The sequence below is a fragment of the Macaca thibetana genome, chromosome 3 (genome assembly GCF_024542745.1).
Source record: "Macaca thibetana thibetana isolate TM-01 chromosome 3, ASM2454274v1, whole genome shotgun sequence".
In the NCBI taxonomy this organism is placed as follows: domain Eukaryota; kingdom Metazoa; phylum Chordata; class Mammalia; order Primates; family Cercopithecidae; genus Macaca; species Macaca thibetana.
In genome coordinates, this window is record NC_065580.1 from 13,847,134 (window position 1) to 13,869,181 (window position 22,048).

Consider the following 22,048-nt stretch of genomic DNA (forward strand, 5'->3'; position numbering starts at 1 on the left):
GAGTCACATCACAAGAGTGGACTTCCTGATGTACTAGAAATATATCTCTGACAAAATTTTTAAGCTCCAGGGACTGCCAGAGAAAAATCTTTTGGGTTATTAGTTGCTCATATTCTGACAGTAAAAAATGCTCTCTTGAGACTCACGAAAGTCAATGCGATCCTGACATCACAGGGTTGAATTTTTCCCTTAACAGACCAGTCCTCTATGAGAAGTTAGTCTTTACAATTCAGGGAGGGAATCATGAAGGGTTCTAATTACATATACCACTGTATTTTATCTACAATAACACAACTGGTTTTTTAAATAATTTTTTTGGTACTTTAAAAAATTTATAAATAATCATGTAATTGTAGCTTTATGACACAGCTTTAAAAGGGTGTTGTGATTTCCAATTTTGCCCTTTTACAAGGAGTTGTTTAATTTTTTAAATTATAATCCAATTATACAAATGTGAGATGCTATGTACGTTTAAAACAAGGACAAAAATTCACCAACCCAAAGGTAAGTGTAATACTTAATTTTAGCTGATCCACTGTGGTGTTATAAAATTAAATATTCTGTGTGTCTTACCTTAGCTCCTCACTTCCAACACCATCAAGTGAAACATATTCAATCTGCACATCTGAAAAATAAAAGTTTGTGTTAGATAGAGTTCAGTAGGAAGGGGCACCTTGCCTTAGTTATAATGGTGAGCTGACAGGTCTTAGAGAAAGAACAGCAAATGCTTTGGAGGCCCAAGGTCCTGGCACATGTCGAGGGAGAGAGGTTCAGAATTATAGGCCCATGGAAAGGCCATAATGACTGTCTCAGGGAATGGTAACTAGCACATGAGGAACAACCTGCTTTCTAAGAGTATCATAACACATGCTCTGGGAAGCAGGGTAAGTTAACATTTATTTCTTCTGGCAAGAGAAATTTTCATCTTTTGTTTCCCAAAGTAAGTGCATGGATTTGCACCTACACAAAAGGTCCCCTTCACACCAAAAGGAGCAAGTGGTGGGGGGTGCAAGGGGCATGCATCCCTGGCTCTGCTCATGAAGCTCTGTACCCGGTACACATTTACACTGAGATACCACATGGAATAGCAGAGGCCTGTTCTGTCCTCTCCTCCTTCGGATACTTTCCCCTTTCTCTTTCTTCTGTCTTCCCTTCCTCCCCGACCCCATTGTCTCCTTCAACCCTTTTCTTCCCTCTCCTCCATCTGAATGCTAAAACAAATATTATGTGAATATTCCAAGAAGATAAATTAGACCTCATTAATAAATAAAAGCAAAAGAATAAGAAAAATGAGGCTTTTGAGGAAGGGAATAAGGAGGGAAAAGATAATGGGGTATATTGAAATCCAGATCTAGAGATCTGGAATGGGACGGAGTATTTTGAATAAACTAACATCATGAGGGAAACAATGATGGAAAAAGAAATTTTCTGGCAAATATCTAAAGCAAACCCAAGCAAGATGAGTCTAAAGAGACTCATTTTGACTTCCCATAAATAAATGAATGATAAGAAAATATTTGTGAGGAAGGAAAGAATAATCAAATACACTGGACCAAATAGTCTTGAACCAGCCAAGACTATATGGCTTCAGCCAGAGAATACTATGCTCAGCAAAATCAATTGAGGATCAATGGGATGTGCTTATAACAAAAATCTAATGAAATCAGTTTTGTAACTTTGTAAATATTCTGTTACTAAAATTTAGTTAATGTGGAACAACTCTCCACATGAACACTTTAAAATATAGGGGGAAAAAAGCCCAAGAAAAGCAGAATACTGAGTAGATGTGTCTCTATATTTAGGAATAGAACATTTCTACTGAATGTAGCGTGTGTATGATCTAGAAGGAATAATTAATCTCTTTCTGATTACAAAAACCCCAAGCAACACTGACAGATTAATAAGGTAAAGAAGAAATTCAGTACAGGACTTTCAATTATGATGTCTTTCTAAAACAGCAATTCAAATTGTAGAAGTGAAGTGAAAATATCAGGACTTGTAGGTAAAGATATATCCCTATAAAATTTAAAAATTATAGAATTCTAATACTCAGTTTTGGCAGTCTATCTCTAACATTTTGTACATATTCTTTAATTTTATTATTTTCCCTTATAATTGAGCACTCAATTAGCTGAGTATTGAACTGGAGCTAAAAATTCATCATTTTTGCATAGCCAATTATTTCAATCTTTGTTGCAATTTCTGAAGCTTATGGAACCAACACTTACTACTTTTTCTATTAATCCATCCATTTTTTTCTAAATGAATAAGGACAAATGCAGTAAAATATTCAGATAATGAAGTGCAAAACCATGAACAATGACAAACAGAACGGTTGGCTGTCAGTCAGTGCCAACATAGCTCAAAATTCTTGTTTTTCAGATAATATGTGAGGTTTAAGCACTAGAAAGAGCTTATGGATATCAATACATAATAATGTAAAATAAGAAAATACTTTATAAAAATAAAACTGTAAAATTTAGGATCCGCCTATAATTTTTAAAACCACCCTTCCAATGAAGCATATAGTCTGTCTCCTTAAAGGTGACAAGATTAGTTCACAGAACAACCTAGAAAATAAAGAGATTAGAAACATAGTCTTCTAAATATAGAAACTGTGGTTATTTTGAATTATTAATGCTAAAAATATATCCATGTATATATATGGCCTTCCTGAACTAACCGCAGAAATGGGGAAGATGCTCTGCTCATCTGGAGTTCATCTTAAACATGAAGAAATTGGTTCATGATAGGATCTTATGGAGTAGTTACTGCACCATCTTGGAGACTCTTACAGGAGATGAAAAGCACACGAGTAATTTTCAGATATCTAGAATAGGCTTTAAAAATGCAAAGATCCAATGATTCAATAAAAGACATCCAAGAAAGGAGTTTTCAGATTTTGAGTTTTACAAAGTTAGGTCAGAGAACCATGACCCATTTTTATATGAGAACCATTTAATATAGCACAGCTACATAAACAAACTTTATTTCCCCTTCTATTTTTTGAACTGTATCTTACCTAATTACCAAGTTCTCCTGAATTTGTTGTGTGTAAAGCCTGCAGGTACATGAATTCTGTAACAAAATGCCTGGCTCCCTTCTTTTTACCTTCTCCCAGTTCTAAATTGATTAAGACCATGACATTGGCTGGAATATATAAAAATAACTTCACTTAAACTACCTAAATGTTTCTTATATTGCTGCTACCATCCCTAATATATCTGGCTTTCTTGCCAATTTATCACAGTCTGTATCAGTAATCCATGCGGCTAAAGGCAAAGTGGATGGAGAGAACCAGATTAGTACAAACATTATCTAAGATAGATACAAGTATTAGGTAATAGACTGACTTTTGGTATGAGAGAAAGAAGATTAGATATAAAAGAATATAAGCTAAAGTAATAGTATTGTTTAAGGCCATAATAAATACTTTTTACTCATCTACATTTGGTTATATAGAATTGGATGTCCTAACATCATATTAAGGTCAATGTACCCATATAATTACAGACTTCTCCTCTAATCATTTCACACTTGTCTTAGTTTGTTTTGTGCTACTCTAACAGACTATCTGAAACTGAATAATTTATAAGAAACAGAAATGTATTTGCTCACAGTTCTGAAGGCTGGGAAGTCCAAGAACTACAAGCTGACCTCCGGTAAGGACCTTAGTGCTGTGTCATTCCATGGTGCAAGGCAGAAGGGCAAAGAAAGGGCAAGTGAAAGTAAAAAGGGGGCTACTCTTGTCCCTTTAAAAGCAACTCGCTCCCACCATGAATCCCTGAGCAGATCAGTAATGAGCTCTGAAATTGAAGTAGTAATAAATAGCCCACCAACCAAAGAAAGCCCTAGACAAGATGGATTCACAGTTAAATTCTACCAGATGTACAAGGAAGAGCTGGTACCACTCCTACTGAAACTATTAAAAAAAAAAACTGATGAGGAGGGACTCCTCCCAAACTCATTCTATGAGACAAGCACCATCCTGAAACCAAAACTTGGCAGAGACACAACAAATAAAGAAAACTTCAGACCAACATCCTTGATGAACATCAGTGGAAAAAATCTCAACAAAATACTAGAAAACCAAATCCAGCAGCACATCAAAAAGCTAATCCACCATGATCAAGTAGGCTTTATCCCTGGGATACAAGTTGGTCCCACATATGCAAATTGATAAATGTAATTCATCACATAAAACTAAAGACAAAAAACACATGATTAGCTCAATAGATGCAGAAAAGGTTTTCAATAAAATTCAACATCTCTTGGTGTTAAAAAGTCTCAACAAGCTACATACTGAAAAAACATACCTCAAAATAATAAGGCACTTATGACAAACCCTCAGTCAACATCATACTGAATGGGCAAAAGTTGGAAGCATTCCCCTTGAAAATCAGCACAAAAGGATACCCTCTCTCACCATTCCTATTTAACATGGTGTTAGAAATCCTGGCCAGAAGATAAGGCAAGAGAAATAAATAAAGGGCATCCAAATAGGAAAAGAGGAAGTCAAACTATCCCTGTGGTAGATGAGATTATTCTATATCTAGAAAATTCCACAGTCTCAGCCCAAAAGCTCCTTAAGGTGATAAAAAGAAAACTTCAACAAATTTTCAGGATACAAAATTAACATTTGAAAAATACTAGCATTCCTACACACCAACAACAGTCAAGCCAAGAGCCAATTCAGGAACATAAACCCATTCATAATTGCCACAAATAAAATGCCTAGAATACACTTAACCAGGGAGGTGAAAGAAGTCTACAATAAGAATTAAAAAACACAAATAAATGGAAAAACATTCTGCGCTCATGTATAGGAAGAATCAATATTATTAAAATCACTATACTGCTCAAATCAATTTGCAGATTCAATGCTATTCCTATCCAGCTACCAATGACATTCTTCATAGAACTAGGAAAAAGGCATTTTAAAATTTAAATCCTAAGCAAACACAACAAAGCTGGAAATATCACACTACCTGAATTCAAATTATACTACAGGGCTACAGTAACCAAAACAGCATGGTACTGGTACAAAAACAGAAACATAGACCAATGGAACAGAATAAAGAGCCCAGAAATAAGGCCACACAACTACAACCATCTGATCTTCAACAAAGCTGACCAAAAAAAAGCAATGGAGAAAGGACTCTCCTACTCAAAAAAGGGTGCTGGGATAACTGGCTAGCTGTATGCAGAACACTAAAACTGGACCCTTCCCTTATGCCAAAGACAAAAATCAACTCAAGATGGATTAAAGACCTAAATCTAAAACCCAAAACTTAAAAAGTCCTGGAAAACAACCTAGGCAATATCATACTGGACACAGGACCTGGCAAAGATTTCATGACAAAGATGCCAAAAGCAATTGCAACAAAAGCAAAAATTGACAAATTGAATCTAATTAAACTAAAGAGTTTCTGCACAGCAAAAGAAACAATCAACAGAGTAAACAGACACCCTCAGAATGGGAGAAAATATTTGCAAATTATGCTTCTGACAAAGTTCTAATATCCAGCATCTATAAGGAGCTTAAACAAATTTACAAGAAATAAATGAACAACCCCATTAAAAAGTGGAGAAAAGACATGAACAGACACTTTTCAAAAGAAGACATACATGTGGCCAATAAGCATATGGAAAAAAGTTCAATATCACTGATCATTAGAGAAATGTAAATCAAAATCACAATTTGATACCATCTCACAGTAGTCAGAAGGGCTACTATGAAAAAGTCAAAAAATAACAGATGCTGGCAAGGTTGCAGAGAAAAGGAAATGCTAATACACTGCTGGTGGAAATGCAAGTTAGTTCAACCATTGTGGAAAGCAGTGTAGTGATTCTTCAAAGAGCTAAAAACAGAACTACCATTCAATCCAGCAATCTCCTTTCTAGTTATAACCCAAAGGAATATATATCATTCTATCATGAAGACACATTCACACATATGTTCATTGTAGCACTATTCATAATAGCAAAGACATGGATTTGACATAAATGTCCATCAATGGAAGATTGGATAAATAAAATATGGTACATATACACCGTGGAATACTATGCAGCCATAAAAAAGAATGAGATCATGTCCTTTGCAGGAACATGGATGGAGCTGGAGGTCATTATCCTTAGCAAACTAACACAGGAACAGAAAACCAAATATCACATGTTCTGAATTATAAGTGGGAGCTAAATGATGACAACACATGACTACAAAAAAGCAAATGGAAACAACAGACACTGGGGTCTGCTTGAGGGAGGAGGATGGAAGAAGGCAGAAGATCAGAAAAAAATAACTACTGGGCACTCGGGTTAGTACTTGCATGACAAAATAATCTGTACATCAAACCTCCATGACACAAGTTTACCTATATAACAAACCTGCACATGCACTCTCAACCTAAAAAAAGTTTAAAAATTAATTAATTCATCAATTAACTATATCTAAGGAGTTTTATACTTTCTGTACAGTTCTTCTCTTCTGGGACCTCACCCAAAATCCCACTGATGGGATTCTAGGCTTTCTTGCCCACACTTCCAAACTCTTCCAGCTTCTGCTCATTACCCAGTTCCAAAGCTGCTTCCACATTTTCAGGTATTTGTTAGTAACAACACCTCACTTTTCTTATAATTCATTTTGTGCTACTCTAACAGAACCTCCCAAGACTGGGCAATTTATAGTAAACAGAAATTTATTTTTCACAGTTCTGGAGGCTAGAAAGCCAAGGATCAGGGGGCTGGCATCTGGAGAGGGCATTCTTGCTTCTTGCTACATCATTCCATGATGGAAGGCAAAAGGGCAAAGATAGAACAAGAGAGAGAGGAAGACAAAATCTATTCTTTTATGAGGAATCCAATCCCAGTATAACAAACCCACTCCCTTGATAATGGCATTAATCTATTTATGAGGGCAGAGCCTTCATGGCCTAGTCCGTTCTCATTAGGCCCCACCCCCCAACACTGTTGTAGGGCAGATCACATTTCCAACACATGCTTTTTGCGGGACATATTCAAACCATAGCAATACCTTAACTAATCTATTGATGGTTCTTAAGACTCAACCAGTTTAGAAAGGATGAACTCTCTGACATTTCTTTTCCCTTTTTCCTGGATATTCATTAGTTTTTCCAGGTCACTGTGAACTTGCACTTGGATTAATAGTGTAATTTTCTAATTTGTCTTTCTGGTCCAGTTTAGCTGGAAGCAAATCTGAAAATGATATATCTCTAATAAGGACCCTCTCCCTCACATTCCTAGAGACTTTATAGATGATTTTCTTGAAGCCCAGAAAAGTTCAGTGAATTATCTAACAACATATAGCTAGTAAGTTGTAAAATGAAAATTATAACCAAGGAAATCTCTTTGACAACACATACTTTTTCTATCACACCCAACCTATATATTATTCTGCCTTTAGATTTATCTTCTTCAGATGCTAATTTCAGCTCCTCAAAGCTGTCAGTGGCTCTCCTTTGTCTGAAAATACAATCCAAATTTTCTGCCACTCAAAGTTCTCAATTATCTGGCCTTGCCTTACCTACCATTATTTTCTACAATATCTCAACACAAATCTCCACACCCCTCACTCTGGTATCATTATCCCCTGCATACACCATGGTTGCTAAGGCCTGTAAGCATTTGCTTATGTTGCTCACTACACTTAAATTATAGTTTCTTATCCTCACCCCTCAATCCATTCATTTCTCTAAAGCCAATTGAAGCTCATTTCATCTTCTCCAAAACAACATTCTTTTGCTTTTCCAATAGTAATTTACCTGTAATTGAATTATTGTTTATAGTCTACTTTTTGACACAATAGTTTCTACCCTGCTAAATAATTATTTAGGATAAATAAATTGTCTCTTCCAAATTATTTTCAAAATACTTGAGACAGGTAGTAGCCAGATCTCGAATTTTGTTACTATTCCTTTTAGCAAACAGCGCAGTGCTAACCATATGTTAATCATTCCTCGAATACCTGTTAAATGAATGAAACTCATTTTTAATGGTCTTACCAAAGAGAAATTCATTTTCACAGCAAACCTCGGTTTCTTGGCCTTTATTTGGAACATGAGTGCCCTCCTCTCTGCCACCATCTAAAACAGCCAATTTGCCTTTCTAAAAGAGAAAACTATTTTTTCATTTAAAAATTTTAAAGCAAATTCCTATGTCAACTAAGACTAAGTTTTTTTTTTCCCCCAATCCAAAACAAACTAATATCTCAAACTGCCATTTAAACCCAGAAAGCTCTGAATCCTAGAATTCAGACTTGGCCCCCTCGAGAAATTGTTTGCTAACACAGAGAAACACCCTTGTAAAAAACGTTTACATAATTTAAATTAAATTTGGGGAATTGGTTACTACTTTGCCCAGTTTAATTTTAGAATTCGTAGACATTTATAATATACAGGTTCATTATTTGAGGTTACCTAAAATAACCTCAAATAACCACTAAAGTGTCTGTAGTTTTCTATCAAAGTGTGTCAGGGGTTTATTTAACACCGCATCCGCCAGGCATGGTGGCTCACATGGTGGCTGTAATCCCAGCACTTTGGGAGGCCGAGGCAGGCAGATTACCTGAGCTCAGGAGTTCGAGACCAGCCTGGCCAACCTGGTGAAAAGTCATCTCTACCAAAAATACAAAAAATTAGCTGGGACTGGTGGCAGGCGCCTGTAATCTCAGCTACTCAGGAGGCTGAGGCAGGAGAATCGCTTGAACTCAGGAGGCGGAGGTTGCAGTAAGCCAAGATTGTGCCATTGCACTCCTGCATGAGTGACAAGAGTGAAACTCTGTCTCAAAAAAAAAACAAAAACAAAAACAAAAAAAACTGGATTATAACTTTGTTTTGATTTGAAAAGGATAATCAATTGATACGGTTTCACTTTGCTTGCTGTTTCTATACTTATAATCTACCACAATTCCATCAACAATTTTAGAGAGTATCAAAGCTCATTATGCCTAAATGGAATATAAGCGATCAAATAGTTCCAAACATGATTTTACAGACAAGATAATACAGATAAAATGAGTCCATCTCTCTCAAAAACCTCACAATTAGAGATGAGTTATATAGGATAATGCACTCAAATATATTGCCTTAACATCATTTTTCTCACTACCTTCTGAATGGTTAAATAGGACCAAGTTATTAATACATTTGTGAGATACCTTCTACCTTTTTAATCACTTCGGGACCCTGCCTCAAGGTATCCCAAAAGCTGACAGTGCTGCCAGGAATTCTGAATATTATCTGAGAATGAAATATTGTTTTTAAAAAAGCCACAGAAAATGCATAAGAGCAAACAGATCAAAGGCAGAAAGTCAGTGAGCTGAAATTCCCTGGGAATTTGAATAACCCCACCCACACAATCAAAGAAATGTACATGAAAACATTCTTTTTTCCATTTTTTTTCTTTTTACATTTCTAAGATCCTCACCTTATTAGTTAGCTAGACTCATTTGCTCTCAGCCACATTTTCACCCATTTCTTCGTTTCTACTACTTTAAATTGCTTTTCCCTTTTTTATCCAAAATAATTTTTTTTTTTTTTTTTTTTTGAGATGGAGTCTCACTCTGTTGCCCAGGCTGGAGTGCCGTGACATAATCTCGGCTCACTGCAACCTCTGCCTTCCAGATTCAAGTAATTCTCCTGCCTCAGCCTCCAGAATAGCTGGGACTACAGGCATGTGCCACCATGCCCAGCTAATTTTTTGTATTTTTAGTAGAGATGGGGTTTCACCGTGTTAGCCAGGATGGTCTCGATCTCCTGACCTCGTGATCCACCTGCCTTGGCCTCCCAAAGTGCTGGGATTATAGGCTTGAGCCACTGCGCCTGGCCCATCCAAAGTAAATTTTAAATCTACAACATATCCCCTGGTTGCTCTGAGATTTAAATGTGCTAATAACTAATAGATGAGAAACTGTTTAGGAAAGTCAAAAGCTCATTAGAACTGTAAGATATTATCATTATCACTCCTCTCTCAAACAGTAATCACCTGTTGTAATTGGGAAAAAAACTTTCTGTGTGATACAAACAAGAGATTATTCTAGGAATATAGGGAATTGTGGAAGAAAGAACTATACTAGAATATCCACTCAACTGCAGCAAATATAGCAGGGAGATGAATTGGAAGAAACCACAGGTCAGAAAAAAATGTTGGTATTCAAGTCAGTAAGTCGGGGCAGCTCAGCAGGCTGTCTGGCTTGATGGCTCCCATCCAAGGGCCAGCCCTTCTTGTTTTTCTTCTTCTCAGTTCCATCTGAACTGCCCTACCTCCCCTGGCTACTCCAGAAGCATTCTCTTTCGGGCTCCAGTTTCTTCAGAACTAAAAATCTCTCTTCTCCCAGTAACCTCTTCCCTCCAACCTATATTTCTGTGTTTATCTTGGATAAATAGATGTCTCCACTCAGAGTCATTTGATCTCCCCCATGGGAAGAAGGCATCACTTGCTTACCTACTGCCTACTGCAATGAGTGAATAGCATTAAAAAAAAAAAAAACCTTATTGTGGTTATATGAAAGACATCACTCATCAACATAGCAAAGCAAAGATTCATCATCTACGTGCATACATGTGTAAGAGTGTGTGTAAGAATATAACGTGTGTAAGTATACGTGTGTAAGTATACGTGTGTAATGTATACGTGTGTAAGAGTGTGTGTAAGAATATAACAAAGTACAAGTTATACAGAATAAACTAGAACAAATCATCATCTGTTTCAAAATATTTGCCAGATTAAAGTCATAGATTAATGTTTACAGGAGGAAATATAACCTGCTTAATGATTCCCACTGTCTGAAGCCAACTCTTTAGTGGGATGTGTGCCCTGGAGCAGTGTTCTCGAGAGAAGGTATTTATCCATCCTATAGGAGTCTGTGTTAAGGCTACTGCTCAGTGATGACTTCCTGTGGTTATTCTCATCCATTCTAAGAAAGAAGATGATGAAATAAGCACTTTGATGTGCAGATGTAAATATAAATTTATAGGCTTTAAAGATTTGAATTGACAAAATTGTAAGAGAGTGGATGTCACAAAGCTATGAAAAAGTACAAATTTGTTCTTATTTAGAGCTACTAGACACTGAGCAAAGAAAGAAAAATTAATACAGCATTTAGATTTTTTAAAGGCAAACATAGCCAGAAATCCCCAAAACCTTGCAACTTAAGAATTGAGCTTAATTTGGATGCAAAAATAAAAAATGAATATTAGAATCAGATATTTGTGACATCTCATTTATTTCATAATTTTAATAATTGAACATCCTGCAGTGATCCTGGAAAATTTCCCCAAATATGAATAATTTGAATATTACAGGTTTATTTTGTAAAAGAAATATAATCCACTGAAACCCAACATTTTCTTCGTATTGAACATCGAATTGCTATATTTGTGGTTATCTCAGTTTTGAATTCTATGTCATTCACTGTGACTTTATAAATTTGTTTTAACAGATAAGGCCTAGAGATGCTGATTATTTCTTGCTAGCTCCGTGAGGGCAATTTCAACAACTATCAAGAGGTAGTAGTGACTGCTAATAACTCAGGCAATCGAATCAAGAAAAATTATCTCCACACAGAGAGAATCAAGATACCAATTATAACATATGATCCAGACAACATAACTGCCATTAAAAAAGAAAGACATTAAAATAATGGCAACAAATTTCCCTATTCACTATATGTGCACAGCATAAATAGAAATTATATGAAATAAAATAGAAAACATGTGCTTTCTGCCTTTTTCTTCTAACCTCAATTGTTGTCTCTGAACTGTCTAAGTTAAATTTATCCTTTTTGTCTGAAGGATAAATACTTGGCTTTGTCCCGTATGCTGAGCATAGGAAACTGCTTTTATTCTGTAGCTGAAATAAATGCCATTTTGTAACTCTAATAATAATTAAAATAATTATCTGCTACTCCACAAAACCTAAAGTCCAAGTACGTTCCTGTAGCTTATTTCCGAACTTCTCCGTTTCAGCTGTGAAATTGAAAATTATTGCTTATCGGCATATTTTCAAGAAGATGCACAAAATTATCAAAATTCTCTCACCCTCACAGACATTTTTAAAATTATGTTTTTAAACTTTAAATTCCAAGACATAAATAGAATTTTTCCCATAATTATATAATTCCTTCCTTCAACAAATTATCATGCTCAGCAATAACATTCTAGGCCACTAATTTAGAATGCAAGAACCTGAGGAAATGCAAAATCCATCTTAAAGCACGCAGGAATATTCGGATCCTAGGTGAGAAATGTTGCATTGGGATAAAGCTCTTACTTTAAATGATTCCTTGAGGACAATGTGGTCACAGATATATTCACAGCAATGAATAGTGCAACTGACTTCCGTGACAGTAAGGACACAAAGTCGGTTATGGCATGATCTGACTATATCTTGATCGTAAGGATTATCAAGAACATGCTTTCAACTCTTTAAATCGTCATCTAAATACAATCACAGAATTAAATATATAGAACGAGATGCATGTAAAGAAATAGAGAACTTGAGAGTCTGAGAATGTGGGAACAGTCTATCAGGAGTCCCATGACTTCAAATTAAGAATCTTGTACCAGATTAAAACCTTTGTTTCCCTTTCGTTAACATGCAAGCTTCTACCTCACACAAAGTGCCTCTAGTTGTCATATACTGCCTGGTTTGTTCCTCCCACCTCCTGCTCTGTCTCCAGTCTAGGAATGAATTTTTAAGCAACTGATTAAATATTGAATATTTGTTATACCCTCCACATCTTTACTTAATTTTTTGAATGTATGAAATCATTTATAACAACAGTTTTAATTCTAACATTTGCGTCAGTTTCAATTTATTTTTCTGCTTATGATAGATCATGTTTTCTTGCCTCTTACATGACTGGTAATCTTTGATTGGATGCCACATATTGTGACTATTTCCTTGTTAGGCGCTGGGTATTTTTGTATTTCCATAAATATTCCTGAGCTTCATCTGGGACACAGTTACATTACTCGGAAACAGTTTGATCTTTTCAGATCTTGGTTTTAAGATTTGTTAGGTAGTGGGAGGCAGAGGTTGCAGTGAGCCAAGATTATGCCACTGCACTCCAGCCTGGGAGACAGAGCGAGACTCTGTCTGAAAAAAAAAAAAAGATTTGTTAGGTAAGACAAGAGCAGTGTCTAGTCAAGGGACAAAATACCCAATTACTGAGGTACTTTTGAGTACTCAGAGTACACTTTTGAGTACTCTGTTCGGCACCGTGTGAATCACAAGGTTTTCTATGTTGACTAGTTGGACAGGGACTACAATCCGCTTCTCTCTGGGGGTATGGCACTGCCTTTAATCCCTTTAAGGGATCTGTTTGGTTTTGTTTTTTCCTGACCTTGGGTGTCATTTATATGCACTGATCAGCACTCAGCTACAATATGCAAGGGAGACCCTCTTTAAATCTGAGGCGCTCTGTCTCTGTCTGATCTATCTCTTCAACTCAGAGACCCCACCAGGCTCTGCCTGGGTTTCTTTTTTTTTTGAAATGTAGAATAACATTCTCTTTATTGATAGTTTTTTCTTTTTTTTTGTTTTTTTTTTTTTATTATGTTCTAGGGTACATATGCACAACATGCAGGTTTGTTACATATGTATACATGTGCCACGTTGGTGTGCTGCAAATGTCCATCAATGACAGACTGGATTAAGAAAATATGGCGGCCGGGCGCGGTGGCTCAAGCCTGTAATCCCAGCACTTTGGGAGGCCGAGGGGGGTGGATCACGAGGTCAGGAAATCGAGACCATCCTGGCTAACCTGGTGAAACCCCGTCTCTACTAAAAATACAAAAATTAGCCAGGCGTGGTGGCAGCTGCCTGTAGTCCCAGCTACTCGGGAGGCTGAGGCAGGAGAATGGCGGGAACCCGGGAGGCGGAGCTTGCAGTGAGCTGAGATCGCGCCACTGCACTCCAGCTTGGGCAACAGAGCGAGACTCTGTCTCAAAAAAAAAAAGAAAAGAAAAGAAAATATGGCACATATATACCATGGAATACTACACAGCCATAAAAAAGGATGAGTTCATGTCCTTTGTAGGGACATGGGTGCAGCTGGAAACCAGCATTCTCTGCCTGGGTTTCTTTCTTAGCATTGGGACCTGAAAATTCCCTCAAACAGAAAGCTGGGATCATCACAGGGCTCATCTCATTTGTTTCCCATCTCTGAGGGATCACTGTTCTTCACTGCTGATGTGCCTTGTCTTACAAACCATGGTTTTGTGTACTGTATATAATATTCATAATTGTTTCAGAAGGGAGGGTAAATCTAGCCCCTGTCATTACATCTTGGCTGAAAGTGAAAGTCTTCTATCTAAACATTGAATTGAATTGCACTGAAATGAATTAAAGACTAAAAAAGATAGATAACACAATTAAAATTCTAAATAAATAGTATTCACACAGTGAATCAGCTAGAGCACAGGCTAGGATGCTATAACAAAAGAGTAGAAAAAGTAAAGCGTTCCAAGAGGTCATTTGGGGAATATTCAGGGATCTGTTTCCTTCCATCCTGTGGCTGCCATCTGCTTAGCCGTTATCTTTAGGCAGTCAGACACATTTCCAGCTAAAACTTGGAGTTTCTATTATTTTGTTGTTGTTGTTGTTGTTGCTGTTGTTGTTGTTGTTGCTTTGAGATAGAGTCTCACTGTGTCACCCAGGCTGGAGTGCAATGGTGCAATCTCTGCTCACTGCAACCTCCACCTCCTGGCTTCAAGCAATTCTCATGCCTCAGCCTCACAAGTAGTTGGGACTACAGGCATGAGCCACCGCACCCAGCCTACGGTTTCTATTATTAAAACAAATATAGGAAAATTTGATACTGTGTACAATAAAGAATTTGGGGCCAGGAGCAGTGGCTCATGACTATAATCCCAGCACTTCAGGAGGCCAAGGCATGCAGATCACTTGAGGTCAGGAGTTCGAAAGCAGCCTGGCCAACATGGCGAAACCCTGTCTCTACTAAAAACACAAAAATTAGCCAGGTGTGGTGGCGGACACTGGTAATCCCAGCTGCTCAGGAGGCTGAGGCAGGAGAATCGCTTGAACCCGGGAAGTGGAGGTTACAGTGAGCTAGGATCAGTCCACTACACTCCAGCCTGGGCGACAGACAAAGCGAGACTTCATCTCAAAAAAAAAAAAAAAAGGAGAATTTGGGCCTCAAACACTAAGAAAGTGAATTCAAATGTCTTATATTATCTACATACTTCATCTTTTCCAAAAAATAGCTGAATTTGAGCTGAGGAGTAATAAAAAAAATCACTCAGGAATATGATAAATACATACAGTACTCAAAGATTTTTCTGCTAATCTGTATGTATTCCTCACCTCAGTCTAACAGTAAGCTACTTGGTGATTCACCTAAAATTCTGTAAACAGTCATTTTGAAATTGAAAGTCAATGCTTTAGGATAAATTTTCTATCTCTTAATCTGTTGTGATGAAAAGTGAATGTTTAGGGATTTGCAAGCTTCTGTTATCTTTCCATGCACTACTGTACATTATCCATTTGCTGAATTTTGTAGGCTTGGGAACTTAGCAATTAGCTTCACCCAGTTTCACCAGGTCCTAGGCAAAATGAATCGGACGACAAAACTTACGCAAGGCTGATTTGGGGCCCAGGTGCTCCCAATCAATTTGATGAATTATATAAATATTTCCAATGCTAAGAAGACTTATGTAAGATCGTCCGTCTACATAAGAAAATAATTTAAAAGATACCCCATGAGTATGTGGACAGGGGAGTACTATGGACAGTGCCGAAGCCAGACAGAATTTGTATTGTGGGCTTCTCATTACACACTGGGGCAGAGCTCCCTTTGCAATATCTCTGAAAATAGAAGATTTGGCATCTGTCTTTCTCTGCCAGATATACCTTTCCAGTACCCAAGGAGCCTCTTGGTTCCATCACACCGTAGATTCAAGAAATAGTTGGTCCTTCTTATTTCATAGAAAGCCTCCAGAGGCTTGGAACCTCTTTTTAATATCTTGGGAGGATTGGTTAATTCATAGCAACATATTGGCATATTTTAGTCTTCTAATAACAAAAGAAACCAGGGAAGCAGTTCTTTTTTTGAGACGGAGTCTGGCTCTGTCGCCAGGCTGGAGTACAGTGGCGGGATCTCGGCTCACTGCAAGCTCCGCCTCCCGGGTTCACGCCATTCTCCTGCCTCAGCCTCCTGAGTAGCTGGGACTACAGGCGCCCGCCACCTCGCCCGGCTAGTTTTTTGTATTTTTTTTTTTTTTTAGTAGAGACGGGGTTTTACCGTGTTAGCCAGGATGGTCTCGATCTCCTGACCTCGTGATCCACCCGTCTCGGCCTCCCAAAGTGCTGGGATTACAGGCTTGAGCCACCGCGCCCCGCTGGAAGCAGTTCTTTTATAAGCTTAGAACAAAAAGATACATTTATATTTTTTATTCTCCCTCAAATGTATGTAGTCAGAATATAACCGTGGCAAGATGCCTAATATACCCCCTTTAAGAAACTCACATGGATTCTGAACGTTAAATGGGGATGCATGTTTTAAAAGTTTTCAGGTCCAGGATCAATCTGAATCTAAGTCAAAAGCACACAACTATTAGATATTTTTCCCAGAGTGTTTTTGTGTTTCATAAAACAAGGAGAAGGCACAAGACTTGAAAGGGAGTGACGGTCTCTCTGGAGTGCAGAATGGATAAGTGGACAGGGGATGTTAACTCTGGGGCTATTAGGAATTTGAATTCTCACACGGAAGAGTGCTAAGAAAATGAAAGGTGAATACAAAACCAGCGACCTCAATCACTGGAATAACATTTTATACTTAGTTTGATACCCTTCAGGTCTGGCGGGTGGGGAACAGTGGAGGATTTTGAAAATTTTGGCTGAGAAAATATTTTTGTTTTGCAGATAGTTTTAAGCTTTTCAGAGCTGAGATCTAGAATGATTAATAAAGTCACCATATTGATTTAGAGAACTTTAGCAACAGCAAGGACAGATTCCCTTGACACAGGCTGAATAAACCCATTTCTTACTGAATTCAGGCCGTTATTATTAGCTAAATACTGTCACGATACGATGCCTTATGTCCTGTGAGAATGAGCTTAAACCATTGCGTGAGAGAAAACTGTGTGTCAGCTGCATGTTTGCAATCAACTTTTGGATCTCTGTATTGCAAACCACTAAGAGCCTCCACTCCCCGATTTTACATGCTTTTTACATAGAACCAGAATTACGTTTACCTATCAGCGTAGGAAGGCAAAAGGGCATAATGATCTAAGCCTGGGTTTTCAAGTTAGTTATCCTGGCTTCAGCATTTACAAATCATATGCCTCTGTCACTTCTCAGATCCTCCATCTCCACATCTATAAAGCAGAGGTGATGGTGGTCATTCTATGAGTAAATACATATTAATTGAGCACCGGTCTGTGTCAGACCCTAGAGATATGACAGGCTACAAAACAGATACACCTCCTACTGTTAGAACATTATAATTTAGCCAGTTATACTCATCAAATTGTATTTCTCCAAGAGTTTTCTCAAATGACACAATTGGCTGAAAATTCTTAACAGAGTGCCTGGCACATAATAATTGCTAAAAAGCACGCTACTTTAATGCTGTGTCTTACTGTTTGATTTTTGTTTGCTGTTGATGTGAACGTTGTCATTATCATTTTCTTCCCGTTGCTAAAAAATGTTAGCTACATATACAGTGTGGTTTCAGAAGTCTCAGGAAGGCCCAGATACAAATAAAATATTCACTCCTACCTAATTAATGATATTAGATCTTAACCAAGTGCCCAGATCCAAGGTTACCTGTGAGTTTGGACAATAGCTTGTCCTGGTAAATAAGTGAGCTACATACATGACAGAAGGTACATTGAACATAGAGTTTGGAGGAACCTGAAATTAATACAAAAGTCAAATGCTATTGGAGCTAGGAAATGTGTGTTAAGACATGAAAAAAGTTTTATGTTATGATTTGAATTTGAAACTGCCAAAATTATTTCAAGCTTATTCTCAACAGCTATGACTAGGAGATAGGATACAAGGTTGCTTCCAAATATGGGAAATCTTACTGATGTTTTTATAAGTATTCAAAATAAAGACTTTGGCTTTGGGATGGGGTAAAGATTAAAAGACACTAAGTTCACTTAAGTTGATTCTGTCTGTGTTTTTTAACCGTAAGTGAAAATAATTATAAACCATCCCTATTTCCTGCCGTGGTCATATTCTAAGACTTGCCTCAGTTCTCCAAAATGGAATTCATAAACTTGCAACATAAACACCAAGTTTTATATTTAAGAGGTTACATTTCTGCTGAGTAAAATGACAATAGGTGTGTCCCTGTGTCAACAATAAAGTGGGTTTACATTGCTTATTCTCTTACTTGCAACCCACACTTTTTAAAATTTATTTATTTTTATTATTTTTATTTTTTTATTAACAAATTGTATTTTTAGAGACAAGGACTCAATCTGTCATCCAAGCAGAAGTGCAGTGGCACAATCCTAGCTTACTACATCTTTGAACTCCTGGGTTCAAGCCAGCCTCCTGCCTCAGCCTCCCTAGAAGCTGGGACTACAGGCATGCGTCACCACGACGAGCTAACTTTTTAATTGTTTGTAGACACAGAATCTTGTTATGTTGTAATTGTTTGTAGATACAGAATCTTGTTATGTTACCCAGGCTGGTCTCGAACTCCTGGGCTCAAGCAATCCTCCTGCCTCAACTTCCCGAAGTTCTGGGATCACAGGCGTGAGCCACCACAGCTGGCTAGGTGTATACTTTTCTCTTCACACTGACTGGCAGGAAAACACCACAGAAAAATAATCACCATCCTCAGAGTTAAGTAGAAGCTTTTGTCTGAGAAACTGATTTCAAATATGATTAGTCAGCCAACCAAAGCTTTCGTGTTCAGTTTACTACATCAAGATTCCAGCTTCCCTGTAAACACACAGAAGGGATTTCTAAGAGAGAAATTGAACACAGAAGTATTTTCCCCCAGGGAAATGCTGTGCCTCCCTTTAATTAAAGCTGATTCTTTTTTACAGGAAGAATCATACTTCTGATTTTGCATTTTTCTGCATCAAAGAAGGGACTTAAAATATTTGGATTCCTCAGAGGAAGCAGAACAGAGAAGTAAACACAGGGGAAGTTTTACACCTCAGCCCCTGGGAGGAATTTAGTAATGGCTGTGAATGAGTAGATTTCAAGACTGAAACTGCCCAGGAATTATATTACCTGTAAGCAAGCTACCTGGCTAATGTTTGAGAAAGGTACCATTTGTTATTATCTGTTGATTTATCGTAATGCAACTGAATTAAGACTTGTCCAGTATTCAGACATTTCAAAGAACAAAATATTTTAACAGATTTTTACAAAAATTATTTAGCTCTAACCTACCCAAAGGAAGTACATTCGTATAGAACAGTGACTAACCGTATGTGGATTCTCCATGGTGGGATTCCTGCCTTCCAGGGAGAATCGCCTCTGAAATTTAGGAGAGAGGAGATGAAGATAGAGCTTTGAAATGCACTTCAAAACCTTAGAGATTACTGAAATGGGAGGAATATGCCACACTCTCAATATTCCCATGAAATCAGCCCAGAGACTTCTACTCTATTAGCAATACAGTATAATTAACTATTAATCACCATACTCTACATTAGGTCTCCAGAACTGATTCATCTGATAACTGTGGGATATTGTCCTTTGACCAACGTATGGTTTCATATGGTAAGAAATGTGGCATATGATCCAGCAATCCTACTTCAGGGTATGTATCCAAAGGAAATAAAATCAATATCTCAAAGAGATAAGTATACCTCCAGGTTCCTTACAGCATTATTCACACTAGCCAAGATACTGGCTATTCCCTATTGGTTCCTAGGTTGGAAACAACCTAAGAACCTAAGTCGGTTGACAGATGAATGGATAAAGAAAATGGGTGTCTGTGTGTATAAATTGTGTGTGTGTGTGTCTAAATACATGCATTGGAATATCACTCAGCCTTCAAAAGGTCAGAGATCTTTGCCATTTGCAACATGGATGAACCTGGAAGACACTCTACTAAGTGAAACAAGACAAGTACTGCCTGATCTCTCTTACATGTAGGATCTTTTAGAAGACGTCAAACTCGTAGGAACGGAGAGTAGAATAGTGGTACCAGCGGCTGGGGGATAGGGAGAAAAGGAAGATGTTGGTCAAAGGACAACATCCTGCAGTTATAAGATGAATCAGTTCTGGAGTACAGTATGGTGATTAATAGTTCATTATACTGTATTGCTAGTAGAGTAGATCTCAAGTGTTCTCAACACACACACACACACACACACAGTAACTATGTGAGGTAATGGATATGTTAATTAGATTGTAGTAATCATTTCACAATATACACGTATATCAAAACATCACATTGTATACCCTGAATATATACAATTTTTACTTGTCAATCATACCTACATAAAGCTAGAAAAAGATTACTAATACTGTCCAAGAATTGAGGTACAGATTCCCTGAGAGAAATGTGTCAATTCTTAGTCTTTAACACTGAGATACGAAACTATTATATTATATAATTCTCCATAAGCACATTATGAAGGAGGAGTGCAAAAAACCATGAGGACCTTAGGTACCCATCCATGCCCAGAGCCCTAGAAAGAGGCTGGATGGAGGAACATATGCCTGCTTCCAAACAGGGCTGGTCTAGCACAGTGGGATCAAGAGAGAAACTGCCACTACGGTGATGGAAGGCTTGGGTTCCGGGGTTAGACCCACAATATCCTCTACTGACTCCTCTCATGACTGTTGATAAACTGCCTAATCCCTGTAAACCTCAATTTCCTTGTCTCTACAATGTACACGTTAAACCTACTTCACAGAGCCTGATCGAAAGAAATGACCTCTCCTAAAGCAGGGAGCACATAGGCAGACACATTATAAGCTGTTAATTCAAGTTAATTATGACCGTTTTTGTTATTGTTATTTTTAGGGATGAAAAAGAAGCACTCACCAGCCATGTCTTACCTAGCTCTAGCAAAAGGGGACGCTCCTTTGCAGTATCTCTGAAGCCCCTCCCATCTTCTCTCCCAGGTCATCAGAAGACTCACCTTCAAAAAGGCAATGCCTGCGCTCCAGGCTCAGGGCAACAAGCATGGCTGAGCAGGCTCTTAAATCCTCTGGTCCTGTTTGCCCTTAGGAGAAGCCCATCCAAGTCTATCATCTAGAAAAGAAATCTATTAGATATCACACAAGCAAACAAAGTTTTGAACTCTTTTTTTTCAATTTACAAAATGTGTTTAGCGCTTATTTAATGGCATAGCTGAACGACACTGCAAATTGGCCCAGTAATTGAGAACTATGAATGTACCATGTAATTTTCTTACAGATTTAAATGTTTCTTTTCTCTACTCCTACTTGAAAAGAAAATGAGAGCAAAAAAAATTACTGAAATGGGCAAAATTTAAGCATCCAACATTCAAAAATTTATAGTAGTGCAGCAGTAATCTTGCAATATATACTCTAGTCATATTAAATATAATTTCCAAAATAAAGATAATTTTGTATCAATATAGACAGTGAGAATTTTACATTTTCTACATATGGTATATTAAAAATGTTAGCTGTGAAGGTAAATTTAAAACTACAGATTTTCATGCTGTTTGACCTCATGTATCCAAAATGAAAAACCAAAACAATTGACTGTAAAGCATTCCTTTGTTCTAACATTTGTTTTTCACATTTTCCCTGTCCATGCATTTAACAGTATTTTTTCTCCTAAATAATGTCATTAACTTGCAAAAACAGTATCAAAAAAATGATTGAAAGTTCTCTCCCAAATACTGTGTTATAAGGATCCCAGAACCTTCATCCAACTTTTGAGGCTATAAAGTAGTTAAGAAAATGGTATGTGGAAAAGAAATCCAAAGTGACCAGAACAGAATTTAAGATTTTGAAAGAACTTCAGCTTATTTAAGTATAAAATGTAAACCAAGTCTGTGTATAATAAAATGGCGGAAACAAAAAGGCTTTTCTCCCTGAAATTGCAGAATTG

The 22,048-nt window shown here is 37.4% G+C and overlaps 1 long non-coding RNA gene across 1 annotated transcript; it reads right to left on the reverse strand.

Annotated features, from left to right (window-relative positions):
- Positions 1 to 388: 388 nt before the first annotated feature.
- Positions 389 to 21,292, reverse strand: LOC126949922 (uncharacterized). The gene is made up of 4 exons (XR_007723996.1): positions 21,105 to 21,292; positions 20,104 to 20,167; positions 19,435 to 19,485; positions 389 to 625 (listed from the first exon to the last, which is right to left on the reverse strand). It is a non-coding gene; the product is annotated as an uncharacterized LOC126949922 (long non-coding RNA).
- Between the last annotated feature and the right edge of the window lie 756 nt (positions 21,293 to 22,048).